This window comes from Dromaius novaehollandiae, chromosome 6 (assembly GCF_036370855.1).
Source record: "Dromaius novaehollandiae isolate bDroNov1 chromosome 6, bDroNov1.hap1, whole genome shotgun sequence".
Lineage (NCBI taxonomy): Eukaryota > Metazoa > Chordata > Aves > Casuariiformes > Dromaiidae > Dromaius > Dromaius novaehollandiae.
This window is the reverse complement of record NC_088103.1, coordinates 48,697,712-48,716,921: the sequence shown is the minus strand read 5'-3', so window position 1 is coordinate 48,716,921 and position 19,210 is coordinate 48,697,712. Positions and strand designations below refer to the sequence as shown.

General features: G+C 45.6%; 1 long non-coding RNA gene across 1 annotated transcript; it reads left to right on the top strand.

Moving 5' to 3' along the window:
* Positions 1–11,190: 11,190 nt before the first annotated feature.
* LOC135328772 (uncharacterized) lies at positions 11,191–18,904 on the top strand. The gene is made up of 2 exons (XR_010389811.1): positions 11,191–13,966; positions 14,722–18,904. It is a non-coding gene; the product is annotated as an uncharacterized LOC135328772 (long non-coding RNA).
* The last annotated feature ends 306 nt before the right edge of the window (positions 18,905–19,210 follow it).

Genomic DNA, 19,210 nt, shown 5'->3' with positions numbered 1-19,210 from the left:
AAACTGGTTTTAGCTGTTTCAAATAAAGCAGTCAAGGAATGATTAGTCTCTCCCATGCATCTGTAATGAAATATTAATTTGATAAAAGCTTTAATATAGATTTTTAAAGCAGCTTTTCCCCTTCCAGTTTAACATACTGACTGGAAACTGTTCTCATATGTCTCCGTAAGAGCAGATTAGAACCTAACTCTCTTTGCCGTGATTGCTTTCTGCTGGGTCTCCAGGCGTTATTTGTAGGGGGAATTAAGAACAAGTTAGGAACAGAAGAGGAGAGAGGGAATGCGAAAGGCAAATCTAAAGAGGCAGAGCTAGAGGCTGGGTGTGGTGGAGCAGAGGTATCAGAAGAAAATGAGCTTGGGAAGACTTTGCACCCTGTGGTTTTAGACAGAAAAATGCGAGAGCGTATAGACACGTAGCTCACTTTTTTAGCATAGAAACACCGGAGAATCTGCCTTTTGGTTTGTGCGTGTGTGTAGTTTTAACACTGGCTTTACCAGTATTCTATGTATTTTTTGTACACCGTAAGTCTTCAGAGAGAGACCTCTCAAAAGGGTTTTTTTCCCCTTGCTTGCTTGCTTGCTTTCTCGCTGATGTTCCCTTCTCTATTTACATTTAAAACACGGTTAACAAAACGCACAGGTGCAGACTTGAAGGAAGGTAGTTGCGGCTAGTGTACATCATTCAGCTAATCAGCGTCTCGCCTGCTCGGGAGCAGCACGCTGGAGACGTCTTTTCAGAGCGCTCGTTCTGGTGGAGGTGTTAAAACGCGGGCTGCGAGGAGCGGTCTCCTGCACAGCAGCTAAGGAGCTGCCGGGTTGCAGGTGTGCAGCACCCGAACGGGGAAAACGGGATGGATGGCGATTCCCGCGAGAGACTGCGTGTTTGGAGTTCTGCTTTTGTGTCTATCGCAGTTGTTCTAGTTATAACAGTAACTGTACGGACAGGCAGTTAGTTGCTGTGGTCGTTGATAAACGCCGTTCTCCAACTGCTTAATGTGTGTGTATGCGCATTGGGAAGTCGTCGGTGTTGACGTTCCTCAAGGGGTTTTACCAAAGCGATTTTAAGCTGTGGCCTCTACAGTGTCCAAGGACCTCTTAAAATGTGTCATGGGATACCTCCAGGGGATGAAGACTAAGAAGTGATGAATCCCTCAGCTAGTACAGGTAGAAACTTCTTGTTTCAGGGTTTTTCTGGATAGCGAAATCCAGACCCTGTGAACGTCAAAGAAGCGTTTGCTAGCGGCCGTGTCTGCAGGGCCCGGATCTCCCCGGCTCTGTCCCCGAGGCCTCCTGTCCTCCTGGCACGGCGGTCGGGACGTGCGGCGCCGCGGGAGCATCTTCGGCGCGGTCCCCCGCGTCCTTCCCCGTGGCTCCTGCCGCCGCCCTTTCGCTGCGGGATGCCAAGGCAGGGTGGATTTGACCTAACGTGCGGGAGCCGCTTTAATAATTTATTTGTAATTTGTGAAGCCGGAATGTTACTGTTGATTTCAAATACGTGCTAATTACTATACAGTACTCGTCAGAAAGCAGCGAACTGCTTCACTATCACTCAAAAAGAAGCTGGGTTGTAGGGAGCGCAGCGGAGCAGGACGTGGCTGCTCCGCGTGGGGCGACGTGCAGCAGGGTAGGAGCGATGTGCGGACGCTCAGCGCGCTGTGGTTTCCCACGCTTGGTGCAATGGAACCAGCACTTGCTTGCTCTCGTTCTTTTCTTCTTGCCCTTTTCCCGTTTTTCTTTTCCTCTCTCTTTCTTTTGATGTCGACTGTTTCACATTGCAAGTCCCGTAGTACTCATTTCTGATTTCTGTGCTGCGAAAGACGGTCAGGATGCATTTCAATGACATACATTGTATTTATAGAAGTGCTTTGCATATCTTTGCTCATTAGGACTTATCAATATTTCCCACGGAAATGAGGCACTAAATTTTTAACTGGCTTAGATATGGGGATCAGTACGTTTAGTTACCCCCTTACTTCATTAATTTGGACATAATTATCAGTGTCACAAAGAGCTGGATTTTAAAAATAGGTTGGTTATTTTTAAATGAGTGACAAAGGCTTCGTAGACAACCTTTGCTGGAAAGCTTTTGAATCACTGCTGCTAAAGTAAGTAGAATGCTTTTCACAGTCCTGTGCCTTGCGTCAAGCATGTTCAGCTTCAAGTTGTGACAGCATACTAATACGTTACATCCCCTTTATTTGATATTCGACACTTAAGAGCCAAGAGCTAAATATGCCATAATGCCAAGAAAGTTCCCAGCGTATTATATGACAAGTATGGTCCTATGGAAGTGACGCAAATTATTATGACGCCTTTTAAGCACTGTTTGCTACGCACCCTCTACTTACACACCTGTGGTACCTTACCAGTCCTTGTTCTTCTGTTGTACAACCCCAAACTGCCTGTCTGAAAATGCGCAAAATAGGTATTAGCCGGGTGCACTCCGCAATGAGAGTCTGGCTTTGCTAAGCTGGCGGATGAAACTGATTCCAGCTGACTGCTGAAAACTGAGATTCTGGTGTCAAATCTACATGGTTTGACCTGCCTGATATACAGCATTAGTTTGCCTATGGTAATGTAGTATTCAACATCCTCTGTACTGCAGGGTATGGGGAAAGAAATTGTTTTTTTCTCCTGTGCCTGAGACTGTTGGGTTTTCAGGAAACTTAGTGAGCTAAAGTGAAATTTGAAGAAAATGAGTAGCCAAAAAAAAAGCACTGCAGGACTCCATCGTGGCCCCCGGTTGCCCCATTTCATTCGCACTCTGATGGGCACCAGTTTGGCTCGGTTCACTTTCCGTCATCTCCCAGGCCAGTGAAACGCCTGGAAAGCAGGGAGCCGGGTGCGGAAGCAGAAGTGCCTATCAGGACACTCCGCAGCTTCGTGGGTGATTCCACAAAGCTTCGCAGCATATGCTGCAACCTCAGAACATCTTTATTTTTGCAACAAGCAAGAACGAGTAGGAGATGTAATGGATCTTATCATGCCCCACGAAGAAGAGTTATTCTTCAATAACATCTGGAATCTCTTAAGGAGAGGCCCCGCTGCTCTATCCAACAGCTTCCTACTCGTCATTACTCGGATAAGACTTTCTATCTTATTTCAAATCATGTTGGCAGTAATTTCTGCTGCCTAGAGAGCGCACAAAGCTGCTACGCTGCAGCCGAGGCTGCGCTCGCCCGCGACAACGCTCGGCTTTGGGACTTGTCACTGTTACTCAAGCTTTGAAATTTTCAATCGGTAGTTTAGAAGTGCTGTCCTCTCCTCTTTTGCCTAAATTGCATCGCTTCGTCCCATGCTTCGTCTTCAGTCCCTGCAGGACAGCGTCAGGTCCCTGGTTTCCGAAGGCTTTAGCGATCCCGCTGCCGTAGGATGCTTCGTTTGTGTCGGGCTCGTGTGAAGCGCGGTTGCCTCGAACTGGGTGCCCCTTCGTTCGGGGTGCGGTGCAGGGTGCCACAAAACGGGGCAGGATTCGTGCGCTGCTCGGAGCGACGTCCCCAAGAGCGTTAAATCCCAAGTCCTCACATATCCGCTGCCCTCTTGTAGCGACGCAGAACTCACTATTGCTGCCGTTTTCTCCAGACTTTAAAGATCTGCTGTCCCCGCAGACGCCTTACCTTGCCGTGGAATCCCGCGTTTGTTTGCTAACGTGTGAAATCTAACCGCGGGACACAGGGCACGAAACAGGACCCTGCTCCGTTTTAAATAATTCAGTGCAGAGAGATTTCAATTATCCGGCCTGTCTGTTCGTGTGTTTTCAAGTAACCCAGAGGCTGTAAAATTTGTCCTGTTTCGTGATTATGCTACCTCAACATCATAGCAAAACCTCTTTTAAACCAAGAGAGTGGCAGGAAGGGGATATGTTGTTTGAGGTTAGAAATCAAAATTAATGCAAGTAAAATTGATGAAACAAGTTATTTCTCTGAAAACATGGTATTAAGAAAGTTAATCGTATTCTTCAACACTAAAAATATATAATCTTTAAGCCATAAAAATCAGTTAGCAAGATTGCCTCTGGCGATCTTTGAACAACCTTAAAAAAATAAATATATTATGTGTGTTTATTGCAGCTGCAGTTCCCCAAATGAGAAAATATGATGTTCTCCTATGTTAAGATTCTCTTTCTCTCCTCTCACCCTCAAGATTAATTAAGGCATAGCTATTAACAACAGATTGGTCGTGTCAGTGTAGAAGAGCCTCAGGCATCCACCGCAGTAGCAGGGAGGAGAGGAAGGGAAAAGGTGAAGGTTTCTGGAGCTGCTGTATCAGTAACAGCCTTTAAAAGCCGGGCTTTGAGGCAAAGCGCACGGCAAGCAGAGCCGCCCCGCTCCCAGGCGCTAGCGATGGGGCAAGACTGGTACCGAAACACTTGCGCTTTATGGATATCAGTATTAAGTTACTTCTTCAGGAATAAGGCAAAATAAATACACCAGGCTTTTAGCGTGTAGCAAACCTATCAATATTTTAAAAGGTAATGCAGCTGTAATAGTTAAGGCCTCCAGACTGGCTCTCCCGCCCGCGTCTCCTCGGCCGGTGGGGCAGGGCTCTGCAAGGCCGCAGCACGCTCGTGCCTCGCCGCCGCCTAATTCTGCATCAGGCGTGTTTGGGTGTTTTCTGGAGGAGATGTATAACTCTTTCCTTTCGTGTCCTCCCTTGCAAAGGGTTTCCCACCAGAGCGGATGGATGCGGGGTGATTGACTGCCTCGGTCCTGGTGCGGCGGCTCCAAGTGCACCGTCAGCACCGGCGGAGCAGCGGGAGCGGAAGCGTCCCACCACAATCCTTTGAAGCCATCCGAAAGCCCCTTCCCTCTGTTTGGAAGGTTATCCCTCTGCTCCCGTGGGAGCGGTTCCTCCAGGGATGCCTCCTTCAGCTAGCGAGTGCTGGAGTGGGGGGTGAGGTCGTTTGATTCCTTGGAGGCGTTTTTGGTGTAAATAACGATGCTCTAATGTTGCATTTTGGCAGCGGGAGTTTAAGCACATCTTAGCGGTTTTGATTTATAAATGTGATTTATGATTACCTGATTTGTGTAGTCACTATGTTGTTGGAAGCTACAAACTTAAAAACAGTCATCAACAAATTTAAAAGATGGAGCCAAAAAAGATGAATGTAGCAGTTATGGCTTTTTGGAGCAGTCCTCGTGGTTATCAAGCTGTTTTCATTATCGCAGCCGTTTCCCCGAGACGTTTTTGCTCTGTCTCATGCTGTTAGGACAAGTAGTTCTTCACGGATATCGCAGCTGAAGGACACGGCCATACGGACGACCGGCTGATTCCCTGTCGTTGCAGGGACTCGTTGCGTTGGAGGGGGCTCTGCACGGCGTCCCGATGCCAGCCGGGCTTGTCCTCGAGAGGGTCACGGAGGTGACGCTCTGGGCTGGACTTGTCCCACCACGCTCGCGCCAGGGTCCCACCGCTGAGACTTGCGCACGTGGACATCCCGCCTGCTCCTGCTCTTGATGGAGGCCAACATGAGAAGGTTTAAACCCATCAATGTCCCTCTAGATACAATACTTCTAAAACTTCTTATGGATCCTTCCCTCCATATCATCCCTCAGAAGTGATGCTACGAGGAGAGGGCAGCGGTCATGGACCACAGCAGCTCCTGACTCCCCAGCACCCGCCAAGAGCAGAGAGAGGAGGAGGAGGAGGAGGAGGAGGAGGAGGAGGAGGAAGGGCAGCAAGCGGCAGGAGCTGGAGCTGGGAGGAGGCTGGTGGGCCAAACTGGGACGTGCAACGGCCCCTGCACCTCCCCTGCGCAGAGCAGGGTGAAAAAGCCCAGCGCTCTCCCAGAAAGCGTTCTAAAGAATTGAGGAAAAAAGTCCTAAATGCAATCAGCTGAAGATTTATGATCATTTTTACTTACTTTTGAGTTTTCTTTGCCCTGTGGCCTAAAAACCAACCAGTCTCTGTTGTGTTACTATTCCAAGCATGTAGTAAGAAAGTCTTTTTTTTGAAGAACTTTGCACTATACTTTGATGCAACAAAAAACACGTGAGCGAAGTGTATTTTTATGCTGCATCAATGGCACAAATGGAGCTTTGAGGATGGAAAAATTTGGTCCTTAGGGGTTTTGACGCTGAAAATGTTCAAAATTAGCGATTCTTACCGGAGTTTTGCAAAACTCCGCTCACGTTAAGAAAGGAAACGTGGTAACCAGATTCTTGCTGATACAAGAGGCCGATAGCAGGAAGATGCTCAGCGAGACGTTTGGTCACGGCTGCGCGCTGCTCTGCCCAGCGCTGCACGGCTGCACGGTCGTTTTCCTGTGGCAAATTAACACGCGCATGTGGTCCAAATATTGTTCTGCTCTTATGTCTTTATGCTGGTTTTATGCCTGATTGAGCCTAAAGTCCATTGTTACAGCAGATTAATTAATCCATGACAGTTTTCAAAATAAATTTGTTTTATTCTTTGTTTCAGATTAAACAGTTTTCGCCGAAGTGATGGGAATGAGGATGTGGGCGTGCAAGGCGGGCAGTGTAGCAATGCTATGAATGGTACAGCAGAGTACAGGCTGTTCACCGCTTTACCCAGGGATTCTGGAGGAACTACGTGTAAGAAGACAGAAGAAAAAAGCGCTGGCTCTCTCTGGCGATTTTCGGGTGCGAATGACTGCGACGCGCAGAGCCGTTCCTGCCCCAGCAGCGATGGGCTGTTTGCAGAGGGCCGTCCTGCTCTCTCCCGCACGCGCTCTTCAGACGGCAATTCGTGGCCTTTCCGGGAAAAGGATTTGCAGAGATGTATGATATTCCTGTATCCTTTTTTGGCTGCCTCTGGCTGACCTTCACCACCATAGGAGGTTGCTACATCAGATAATGATCATTTTTTCAAACACTCTGTTTATTAGGAAGGAACCTGTTGTCCCTTGAGTGACTGAATTCATTGAGCTTCTCCTTTAATCTTCTATTAATATTCATTAGTTTTATGTTGAGTATTTCATTCTAGCATTTAAATGTAGATGTTAGGGAAAAATTTAACTTTTTGTATTGATCTTTAGTGTTCTCCAGATGTGTTATCACTTAATTGTTGCTTTCTCATTACAAAACATTTGCCTGACTGGGGTTTGATTTGTTGGTCAGATCATTAATTTTCTATAAATGATAGAGACTAGTATCCAGTGATTCAATGTGGCTTTAGTGGGTGATGCTTACTACTGCTGGTATTAAAGTTGTGCCTAGAACCCCACTAGTTTAAGTCGCCTGAGCTGTAAATTCCTCCTGATCCTTGTTTTTTTGCTTTTTGTCTTTTTTCCAGTATTCAGAGTGCCTAGGAGAAAAATATCCATACAAGACAATTTGAATTAAGTTAGTAATCAAGATTTAGTGAGACACAATATCCAGTAGTTTACTGTAACACAAATCTGTAATTTTTTTCTCTTTTTATCTTCCAACTCTGTAGTGCTGTCAGAAGAGTCAATCAAGTTTCTCTAGCACGATTTATTCTTTCGAAATTATTTATTGCACGTCGTTACACTACTTGCTTGATTTTAGAGGGTTTTTTTTTCCCTCTTACAGTTTTCTCCAGCTGGGGCATTTCCTGCCAAAATAAATATTTTAATGTGTTGCCCAAAAGGTCTTTGTTGCCATTAGTTGCTCCTACAGAACTTCAAGCTCTCTGTGGAAGAATTGTTGAGAAACCCTCCAGAAAACAAACTGTTGCCTCATTAGGACAACTTTTGCTTTGAGGGCAATTTTGGCCCTTTGGAAAACAGAGAGCGAGAGGGAGAAGCAGCTCCCAAATTAACAGTGCGAGCAGAGACTTGGCCTATGTTTTTGGTTTGGAGTTGAGAGATCGTTGTATCGCTATGACAAGCACTGACTGCTGCTTTATGTTCAGCTGCTGAGACTGTAAAGTAAAAAGGGGGAAATTTGCTCCGTTTATTTGTTCCTTGTGAAGATATATCAAGGCTGCCTCATTATTTCTGAGAAGTATCTTTTTTAAGACTTGGTTTGACCTTTAGAGAGATCAAGAATATCAGTTCTTGTCTTTCCTGTGTTTCAGCAGAGGCCACAGCGCTGGCTTAAGCATCTTCAAAGTCTAAAAGCACAACACGTAAAGGCCCGGTTGGTGATGCCCTTTGAAACGGTCATCGAAAGCGTTCTGAGAAGAATCACAACACCAGTAAGTGTCATATTTATTAACGAGTAAATGTTTACTTAGGAAGGTAGTGCTCATAAGGAATTCCCGTTGTCGTCCTTTAAATCCTCCTGTCCCGTGCTGAGCCCCAGCTCCTCGTACGACGTTTTGGGTCCCCGTGCCCACGCAACGGGCATTGCCTCCCAGGCGCTCGCAGAGCCCCTGCGCATCAGTGCCCCGGCTGGGTACAAACAACGCTAAAACGGCTGACGTGCTGGTTCCTGCCCCGGTTCCCAAACAGGCTATTGTTTGGGAAGCAAACACCCTGCTTAATTTCCAGCGCACACGCACATCGCACTCCTGCCCCGCTACGGAGGTTCTTCCTAGAGCGCTGCCTCTCCCTGCCAGATGTTCCCCTTCTCATCTGCACGTATACATGCACTTTGGCTGGTTTGTGCCTTCCCAAAGGCTTCCAAAGGGAAAGATTAAAACTAAAAACCTGCAGAGCTAAACATCCAATTTGACAAGAATGACCCAGATTTCTGCCTTGCTCTGCGCTCAGGCTCAGCCCGGGCTGAGACAGCTCCGTCGCGTTGAGCATGGGGCACGTCTTGATCGCGGTCCCTCCTGCCTGCCCCCGGGGCCACCACGCTCCCCGGCCAGCAAACAGCCCAGGGTCGCGGTCTGGGAGGGCCAGCCCACTGCTTAAAACGTCACTGGTGAGAAGAGCCAAAGTCGCGTGGATTTTCCTAAATTCTGGGAAGATTTTTGGCCATTTTGACCGTTGCTTCAGCTCCAAGCTGGTAAAGAATGAGGTGTCCTGCGACACCAGTCTGATGTCAGTTTTCTCTCCAAAAATAAAACATGCTGGCCCCGTTGTGCTCACCAACAGGGCTGATACCCATTGAAGTGACACTGTAAACGTTATTCTTACTTATACCTGTTGCTAAAAGCTGCTTCATCTCAACAATCTCATCAGGTGTGGATTTATTTTCACCAGATAGAGCTGCAGGGCAACCATGCTGGAAAGACCTTTACGTCAATGAGATGCTTGTTTTTCGTAACACTTGTCAACAACAATCTGCAGCTGTGTATTGCTAATTACTGGGGGATTTGAACGAATAGTATCAACTAAAATAGGTCTCTCTATACATACGTGTGTATATATACATTTCCTAAAAGGTCCTGTGTACTGCAGAACTATTTTTCTTTTTTCTTGGTAGCTTTTGTTCACTTTTCAAAAGAAAAGAAGTATTTGTTAAGACTTCTTCAGAATTCTGTAGAGAGAGAGGTGTCTCCAGGTCTTTTCATTTTCATGTGTTTTCCATGCATTTTCGTTTTTCGTGCATTCACAAAAACTTAAAGCTGGTGACTGTTTTCTGTTCTGGTGTTCTGGTATTTCCTTGGTGTAGGAGAATTAGATAAACGTGAGGTTTCTGTTCAAGCATGTATAGCTATTTAATACCTTGCACCTACTGTGGTTAATTTACCAATATATTCAGCAATCAAAGATTACTACTCTCCATGTAGTAATCTGCCATTTTCAGAACGGTTAACTATTCTTTCCTTACTTACAGATTGATGCTTTTTGTGTTGCACTTGGATGTTTTGCCAGAATACTCCAACACTACTTTCTGGTCTTGTACCTGAAGAGGTTTTGAGGTTTTATTTATTGAAAAGCTTTTTAAGGCTTCACAGTTGACTGGCGGTATTGCTTTCTCTGCCTGTAACACAATGGGTTTGAATGCTGTGCCTGATACGTTCCCAAACTTTACAGACATTTCTAGAACCCTCTTGTTCTGGGGTGTATCTGCAACGTGGATAAATCGGGTGATGCATCCGCCTGTAGATCAAAGAGCTCGCTACAGCATGACCTCAATAGCTCCAGCATTTGGCAAATGTGGATATTTTTGAGTCCAATGTGTTGGCTCCTTGGGTAATTCATTTCCCCGATGGGGGGAAAAAGAGCAGTGGGGCAGGAGGAGGTGGGGGAACAGGAGAAACGAGATATGAAATTTCCAGAGCTGGTGAATACGTTAGGCCGTGGTGGATTTTCTCACGGCCGCTGGCACGAGCTGTCATCAAGATACCGTCATCAGGACCACTGCTCCGTAATTGCTTCCCCCCCCCCCCCACAATTTGCTGGAAAGAAAACAACACCCCTTCTGATCTCCTCAGTTATTCTTTAGATGTTTAAAAGCTTGCTTGAACTCCGTTCCTGACAGCCACATCGAGATATTGAGACTCTCTGGCAATCTTTATGACTTTCTTATCGGACTTAATGAGCTGCTGTAGTTCATTAAGCAGCGACTATGGATTCCTGCATGGAGATGTTATTGAACGTAACAGGGTTTAACAGCACACAAAGGCGATGCTGTATTTGCCTTTCGGAAGGAGACTGCTCTGATGGTTGTAGCTTTGCATTAGGAATTAGCTGACCAGATAACGGGAACTAAACTAATGCACCATCTTTTTGAAGTTAAGGTGTGTGTTGAAGGAAGAGTCTGCTTTGCTTTAGAAGGAGTAGGTCCTAATAAGTAAAAACTGTGGTTCAGATGTCCCTTGTAATTTTTATTATACATATAACTTCAGGAAGGTAGGCAGTAATATGAAGATGCGTCTCCTCATTGGCTCCGAGTGAAGGTCCAAAGTGGAGGAATCAACATTTGGTTTCAGGTTTCACAGCTGAAGACTTACCCAGACAGATTTCATCGAGGGCTTTTAGTAACAACCCGGCAGCCAAGAACGGCTGCAGCGAGCGGTTGCAACGGGCACCGCTGGGGACCCCGATTTCACCTGCTCTCCCCATACGTGAGCAGACCTGGAGGGCAAAATGAGGGCCGTGCAAGCCGCAGACGAAGCCAAAATAATTCAAAGCCCTTCTCGCATCCAGGGATCTCTCTCTGTTCTGTGTTTAAATATCCCCTCGTGTGTTTGGGCCCCGATTCACAGCTCGGGCTCTTAACAGCTCCTGCAGAGCGAAGGGACAGCGGAAGCGTTAACAGCACCGGTACCCGGCCGAGAGCAAGCGACGAAGGATTGGTCTTTGCGTTTTTTGTGCTTGAAAGGAAAGATATTTCTTTGGGAAGTCTGGTTCAGTGGTTCATAACAGGGAGACGCAGAGGCAAATACAAAACCCAAAACGCCCGTATGATTTTATGGCATATGGAAACCGAGCAGAGTACTGGGGAAATTACAGCAGAAACTGCTTTAAGGTTTGCTGGCCTTAGCTCGGGGTCCCTCCTGCACCCGCACTGCCTTTGCTCCTGCTCCTTTGGCTTTTTGAGGAAGTTTTAATAGACATAATAAGCTAAAGTACAAGTCTTGAGTACAAGTGACGAGCGGAGCCGGGCCACGCTGGCTGTTTTTGCTGTTAGTACAAGACGCGCTGAAGTCATCGGGCAAACGGGGCACGGTCCAAGCATGCTACCGGCCTTGGAGCATCCCCAGTGACTCGGGCAGGATGAACACGTCCCCCGAGACCCCCGAGGGCGAGGGGCCCCCAAACACGCTAGCAAAACTCCGAGGAAACTTCTCAAGTGAGAGAGAAGTTATAAAGCTGAAATGGTAAAATAATGTCTACCGGAGAGAAGACCCACTAAAAGAGTTGAAAGGAAGAAATAAAGAGAAGAAAACAGAACACTAAAACCTAGAGAGTGACTACAGCTTTTTGACAAAATGATGAATTTTTATTGTGCTGCATCTTCGCTTAGATGAGACCTGCTTTCTCAGAGAGGCTGCGGATAGCGCGGAGGGCGTTGGGGTAATCGCGCGCTGCGACGACGGCAGCGCAGCCCGTGTGCTGCGGAGGAAATTTCACCCCTTGACTTTACAGCAAATGCAGCACGGCAGCACATTTAATCAGCCTGAGCAGGTTTCCGAGGCTAAGACTCGGTTATTTCCCCCCATGCAGGGAACATTGGGAAGATGCTTTCAAGCACTGATGTTTGAGGCGGAATGGGCTGAAGCTTCCGCTTTTAGTGACAACGTTTTCTTGGCACCTAGCTCAATTGCACCGTTCTGGACGATACGCTGTTTTGCTACATTTTTAAGCCAGCGCAGGTTGGTACCGCTTTTTGCGGCCGTATACTCTGTCCCAAGATGCAGATTTCATCCCCATCAGGCCATGTTTAAATATGTTTTCCACTAGTGTTTTTGCATTCTATGAAAACACTTTAATATTTCTGTTTACTCTTTTGGAGACAAAAATCAATATTTGTTAGACGCAATTATGAGGAGTATGCTGTCAGTGGTATAAGAGCATGAAAAATAATCTTACGGCACACTCGTAATAAAAGCACAGAGGAGACACAAACAAGCTGACCTGAAAAAAAAAAAAATCTCATCCCAAATCATGAATTCCATAATAAACAGGAAGCTTTTCAAGTGTTGGCCTAAATTAGAGCTGATTAGCTGCTTCAGGGCATTGACTGAAAATTTGCTTAAATAGAAGAGCTGCGTTTGTTTTGGCTGTGTTTGTGCCCCTTCAGATTTGTTTTTGCAGCCATCCTGCACGCATTTGGCATTGACTGCTCGCCCTTGCTTTCAGGCTTCCCTTTGCATAACCTATACGTTTTTAAAAGGCTACAGTAGACATGTTGGCTGCCACTGCGACTTTTTGCACCGCGCCTTCTCTGCTCTGCCAACCTGTTTAGCATCTTCTTCCTTTTTTTTTAACATCTCTAGCTTTAAGTGGTGTTTGAACATGCAAAGTCTGTGTTTGAGAGCGAGCTTTACAAAATGAAGTTGTATTGTATTGCTATGTTTTGTATTAACACTTTTAACAGGTGCAAAAATGTATGGTTTTGGAGGAAAGCAAAGAAATAACATTGAATATTCATATTACTTGGGCATATTATCAAGTGGCAACAAATGCACAAGAACAACAACAAAAAAGCGCATGTTTTGTGATCTCAGCCAGGTTCTACCTTCGGCACAAGCAAACACAGATAAAATTAATAGCAGTCTCTCCAAATATTTACAGCTGTTGAATAGCAACGATATCTTGCCTGCTGTCCTCAAAGAATGAAACCTTCAGTTTGATAATATTGGGAGGATTCATGTGATTCGAAGCTTTGTGCAATCAGGTTCAAAAATTCTTACCTTCGGCTTCAAAACCCATCTGCAACCTGGCCCGAGGGAGGGATCCTGCTGCTCCCCGTTGCCGTTAAGCACCGGTGCTCGGGAGCCCGTCTGCACAGCGAGCCCCGGCCCCGGCCCCGGCCCCGGCCCCGGCGTGGGGCAGCGAGGGGCTTTGCCCCCCCCCTGCTCCCCTGCAGGACTTGCACAGCTCACGGTCGTTGATGCTCACATGCATTTTTTCCCGGTGTTCAAGGTTAAACTTTCCACTACAGCATATTAGTTGGTAAAAGACAAAGGACATTGATCAGCAGCGATATGGGAACATACATTTCACAAAAGATTTTCAGTTACAGTACCTGAAGATAGATCGATATTTTCTATTTGCCTTAGCACTAGGCTTATTTTCCCTCATCACTGGAGAGATATGCAGTTGTGCTTGGTACCAGGACATTAAAGTGTTGTCCGCTGAAGAACTGCAGGGCAAACAACAGCACTTTCCAGGAGCCGCTGACACACAGGAATACATCACTCTTCTTGAGTGTCATTTTCCTGCTCGTTAAAGAACCCAAATTTGTCCCGCCTTTACGAGGCTGGCTGTGCTGCGACCCGCGGCACCGCGTCGCTGCCCTGCGTGCGTGTGCCCATGCAGGATGTGCACGGTTTGAGAAACTAATTTTGGAGGCTGAACCCGTCCTAGGGCAGCCTCCGCCTGGGATCCCAGCGATGCTGCCGCCGCTGCCTTCGCCCTCCTCCAGCGCGGAGCAGGACCGCTGCCGGCGCGGGGTCTGGTGGCCTGGCCTGGATGTACGGTAGTTATAACCTTTCAGTGAGAATTATCTTGTAGTTTGCCTAAAAAGAAACCCCAGCGGTGCCCGCAGTGACCAGACGGGAGAAGATGCGGTGCTGCGGGTATTGGAGCGTGCCAGATGCCTCCAGGCTCCCAAGTCTTCGTAGTGAGGAACGAGGGTCTGAGCCAGCACCTTAAAAGTGCAGCGTGGCACTTGTCTTGGCAGAGTTTACAGGCACAGCAGATCCAGCTCCGTTTCTCCAGAGTACGTCAATACGTATAGTTTTGGTATTTAAATGTTCCAGCAGCTCTGATGTTCCTTGAGAAGTTCTCACCAAAGTTCATGTCTCCCTGAGGAGCCACCTGGGACCAGACCTGGTGTTTACAAAGGTCTCTTTGTCTCTGCGAAAGTGTCCAATATAGTCTGGGGGGATTCTTGCTTAAATGTGTCTATTCGTCCTAATTAACCTGTTGATAGATCACAGTGTGCGCTGTGGCTGTGAACCAGGCACAAAACACGGCATAATGAAAAAGAATTTAGTAGATCTTGGATTAGACCTCATATAAGTAGATAAATTTAGAAGCTTAAGTCTAACTAAAATGTGAGGAGAGTACGTAATTTCTGATTCACCTCTCTTCCCTAATACAATCCATTGCGTGGTATTATACATGAATTATTAGTATATAAACTATAAAAACATTAAGTAAAAAACAACAAAGCAGAAGCAGCCCATTTTATGCCATGTTTAGTGACACGCTGATCTGTTTTCCCAAAAGGGAGAAGAGAAACACCATTTATTGCAGCTGATCCAGCTGCAATTCAGCAGATCTGTGTGCGTTCGCTCGGGTCGTCGATCACCGCGCAGAAGAGATGGCAGAGTGCCTCCTTCCTCCCAGGAACGGCCTTGCTGCCTGCTCGCCGCCTCTCAGGGCCCCGACGCCCTTATGAAATTCCACTTGGGCTCCTGCATCATCATCATTTAAATTAAAATGCTTCCATCATCGAAACCGGCCCGTCTCGCTGAGAATTTTAGAGAAATTCATCTGCCTTTCTGTAATACAGATCAGGTGAGCAGAACGGCCTGAACTAAAGCTCGGCTAGAGGTTTGTTGTGACCGGCAATGGGAGTAGATCATCTGAGGGTGGTTGTTTGGGTGTTTGGTTAAGCGAAGGGGAGGCAGGACAAGGGGAATGGGCCGCAGAGCTGACTGCTCCTTGGCTCTTGCGTGGGATGCTGCATGGGGAGCTCAGCGGACACTTTAGTGGGAAGAGGAAACGCGTGTGAAAGCAGGAGCCCCTGGGAGCTGGGCAGGAGGGAGGCTGGGGACGAAATGCCTTGCGCAAGCCGTGTGCTGGCCACCCCAGCACCTCTGTCGGTACAGCATGGCCGGGTCTGCAGCCGGGCTGCCGTTATTCCCAGCACTGAGCCCGCAAAGAGCAAGCGGCCCCAGGAAAGCTGGAGAGCAGGCGGTGGCATTCGCAGGTGGAATTGCTGAAATTCGGCATCATTAATGCGAGGGAGATGAGACCGACCCTTGAAGCAAGAGGAGATACTTGGGGGCTTCCTGAGAAATTCCTCCTAGAAAGTCATCTATAAGCAACCCAAAATGGTCCATCCACCACCGCTTGGGTTCCCCGCGAAGATGCCTCCCAGCTGGGACCCGTGTTCGCTGGCTGCTAATGCCCATCACCTAAAAGCAGGATCTTGAGAAAGGATCTTGAAAAATCTTCTTAAAGTTCATATATCCAGAAGTTGGTTGAATAGGTGGATTCATCACTCTTCTCTAGAACAGGGTAACTGCTACAGACGATAAATCACATTAACAGTATTTAAGGATCCACTTAAAAAACACTCAGGTCTTTGCTTTGGTGCTATGGTGTGCAGGTGTTAATGTCTGCAATATTTATCTTTATCTCTCATCCTGTCTTCTGGTTAGGGACAGAGTATAATTAATTTCCTATTTGTTAATCACTATAAGTAAATAGTGGTGCTGGGCTGTGCTGTCCTTGTGCTGGTCTCAGGCAGCTGGGCTGAAGTTCAGCGAGAAAGCAGAGGAAAATTTCTGGTGTTTTTAAACTGTCGTTCATTGCTCTGACTGGAGAGAAGAGGATGGGTCTTATTTGAGACATGGGAATAGTGAGTAACGTGAAAGTAAAACACCATAAAACATTGGTTCCTAAGTTGCTCCCTATAAAGCAGTCAGAGTTTAAGTGATGAAAGCAACGATAAGGTAGTGAAGAGATTACAGTAACAGTAGCGAAGGATACCTAAATTCCGGCTTTAGCAGATTTCACTAAATAAATACACAAAAGTATTTTGAGTAGTCCACATTAATATGTCCTCATAGTTTGGAGCATTATACATATACATTTTTATATACATATACATTTTTATTACTTTTAAGAAGGGAAATGAGATATTTATGCTTTCTTTCCATAAAAAATTATGCATCAAGTAAACGGTACATTAAAGATCATAGCCATGTGAACAGTAATATCCATTATTTACTTTAAAAATTCAGAGGATATTAAAATGCAGAAAGCTGCAGTTTCGTACAAGTTACAGCTATAAATGGTTCATGATCTGATAGCAAATTAGCACAGGCCTCCAGAAAAATGCTAATTTCCCCTAAGCTGCTTACTGTGCACCTGCTTCCCTTAGAAGCCCGCGTGTCTGGGGTATCGCAGTACGTCGTCAGTCTTGTGACGTGCGTTTTGCACCAGCGCCTCTGCAGAGGCCTCGCTGCGGATCCCCAAGCACCCAGCCACGCCGCTGCGTTTCAGCCTGTCGTCGAGTGAGTTGGTAAAGCAAAAGCTCCTGATCTGCAAGAAAGGCGATACGTCCGTATGCATCACAGGGCTTTCCGGGCGCCTCGGCAGCTCAGAGATATTCAGCAAAAACTGCAACCATGTTCGGTGGAATTGCTGGGCAACAATAGCTTCGTATAATGTAAATATTTTTACCTAACAACAAGGTAGCCTTGCATTCATATAGTAGTCTCACCAGAAATGTAAACCAGAAATGTAAACCTGCATATCAACATATATTAAGCGTCAGCGAGTTTAGTTTTCACGTTTACCCAGTAATCATATGAATGCAAAATTCCCCCACTTATTTGTAACAAATATGTACAAAACATGGTGACGTTTTGGAGGCACAAGGATCGTCTGTCTGTTCCTTTAGACATGCAGACCAGTGGTGTCTTTACTCTTATAAATCACTGTAATGGTTTCAAATTGCGCTGTTTCATGGTGATAGGGTGTTTGGTGCACTGCATGTTTCCAAACGCTGTACGGGCTCCCTTAGCGCCAGACCCCACGCGGCCTCGATGACGGAGCGGGATTTCGCCCAGTCCTGTGCGTTTGGGAACATGCAGACACCGGTGTTTATTATTATTATTTATGCTATTATTTATCGTAAATGTTATTTATTTACGATAACTGTAATGTAAGCAGTCTTTGGCTGCTTATTATCGTCTTCCCGTTCAGTCACTACTGCCGCAGTAGTAACTAATCTAGGGCTGATTAAACACCTGCGTCAGTATTATATGATGGTATCCAGAATTTATTTGTATGTGAAGCATGTTTCCAGCTCCCGTATCAGCAAACATTGCAATTTCTAACTCAATTGTGTACATGTTTAGCAAGTCAAAAACAAATCTATTCATGTTTATATTTTTGTTCAGCTTCACGGCCTCAGCATATGTAGGTCTTGCAGAACGCTGTTCAGAAGCTTTGCAAGGTAAAAATGTTTTTTTTCTTTTTTCTTGAGAATGGTTTTTACTGAACAAGAGAAGGAATTTAAGTGCTTTTCAGTAAGGTTTGGCTCTTTAAACCCAATTTCAGTGTGGAATTGTAAATAGTCTTCAGGTGCAAAAGCATTTGCAATGGATAAAACATTATCTGAAGGCAGAGCTACATTAATGAGTCATTTGTGAGGCTGCAAACAATTTGGAGGAATATGGTGGTGCTTTTTCAGCTGTGTGAGAATAGCGACACATTCGTTGTCTTCTCATAAAACTTCATATGTTCATAATTACAACATCAATTCATCATACTTATCATTGTCATCAATCTTGGCCTGCACCAGCTGATGCAGACAGTGGCTTGCAAGGCTTTTTGGGGATTTTTAGTCTAGAGCTTCTACACACACAGTACAGTTCTACGAATATTTTGGTTTTTTCCCTCTTCTTTAAACTTTGTAGGCTTTCCATGCTTGCCTGCTCTGGGCTAAATCATGGGCTTTGTTATATCTGGTCACTGTATTTTAGCAAATCTGTCAGAAGAAACAGCCTTGTTTTCTCTGGGAAGGGCTAAGGAGCAGATCCGACTGATGGACGAAGTGCTGCGTGCTCACCCTGTTCAGCGATTGGGATGGGCATTGGAGAGCAGGCACTTAAATTTGGTCACCATTTGACAGCATGCCTCGAAAAGTCTGCTAAAAGGAGACCTGCAGACTTACTGTGTTGTTTTGAGTTAATATGCCTTATTTCATTCACTTTAAAATTCATGCTTTCGTTTCATGGTAAAACATTCAGTATGTTGAGAAAAAAACATCTTCAGTTGGAGCCAAAGTATACTAGTGTGTCTTTCTAACAAATACAATAATATAATACTACAAAAAACAAGCTCAGTACACTTTAGTAGTTTAAAAGGACTAAAGAGCTGAAATGTGCTGTTTGAGCAATTTGCACAAATTGCCACACGATTCCGTAGGTTTGCTTAACGAATCCCTGAGTACTATTGCTCTTCTTACCAGTGACTGACCTTAATGTTATCTTCTCTTGCATGGCAATATAAAAAAAAAAATATTGCGCACAGAAATATGGTTCGACATGATGATGTAGACACGGATGCAAAGGGATCTGCTTCCGACGGCCTGACTCATGTCTAGATAACTTCCTTCTCTCTGTATCTCGGTTTGAGTAACTTCAGACTTTGGACAGCAGATATCTAGTTTTTCAGGACTGCTTGGGCAGTTGCACATGCCATAGTTGCTCCTTTTATCAACACTGAAGAAACAAGACTCAGCTAGAGAACTGAGGTTACCTATGGGCGCAGTCATTCGCTTTATCCACAACGCCACGTTATTATGATTATTTTTATCCTTTCTTGCCCCTCCAAAGGATGAAAAGTTTTCAAATGTTCAAAATTGTCTAGCTAGAAAACAAAATAATTTATACATAATGCTATTGAAAATTAGAGGGGTATATAAATTTCATCTTATGTCTTCATTTTAATGTTTCTGTCAAAAATTATTTCAAAA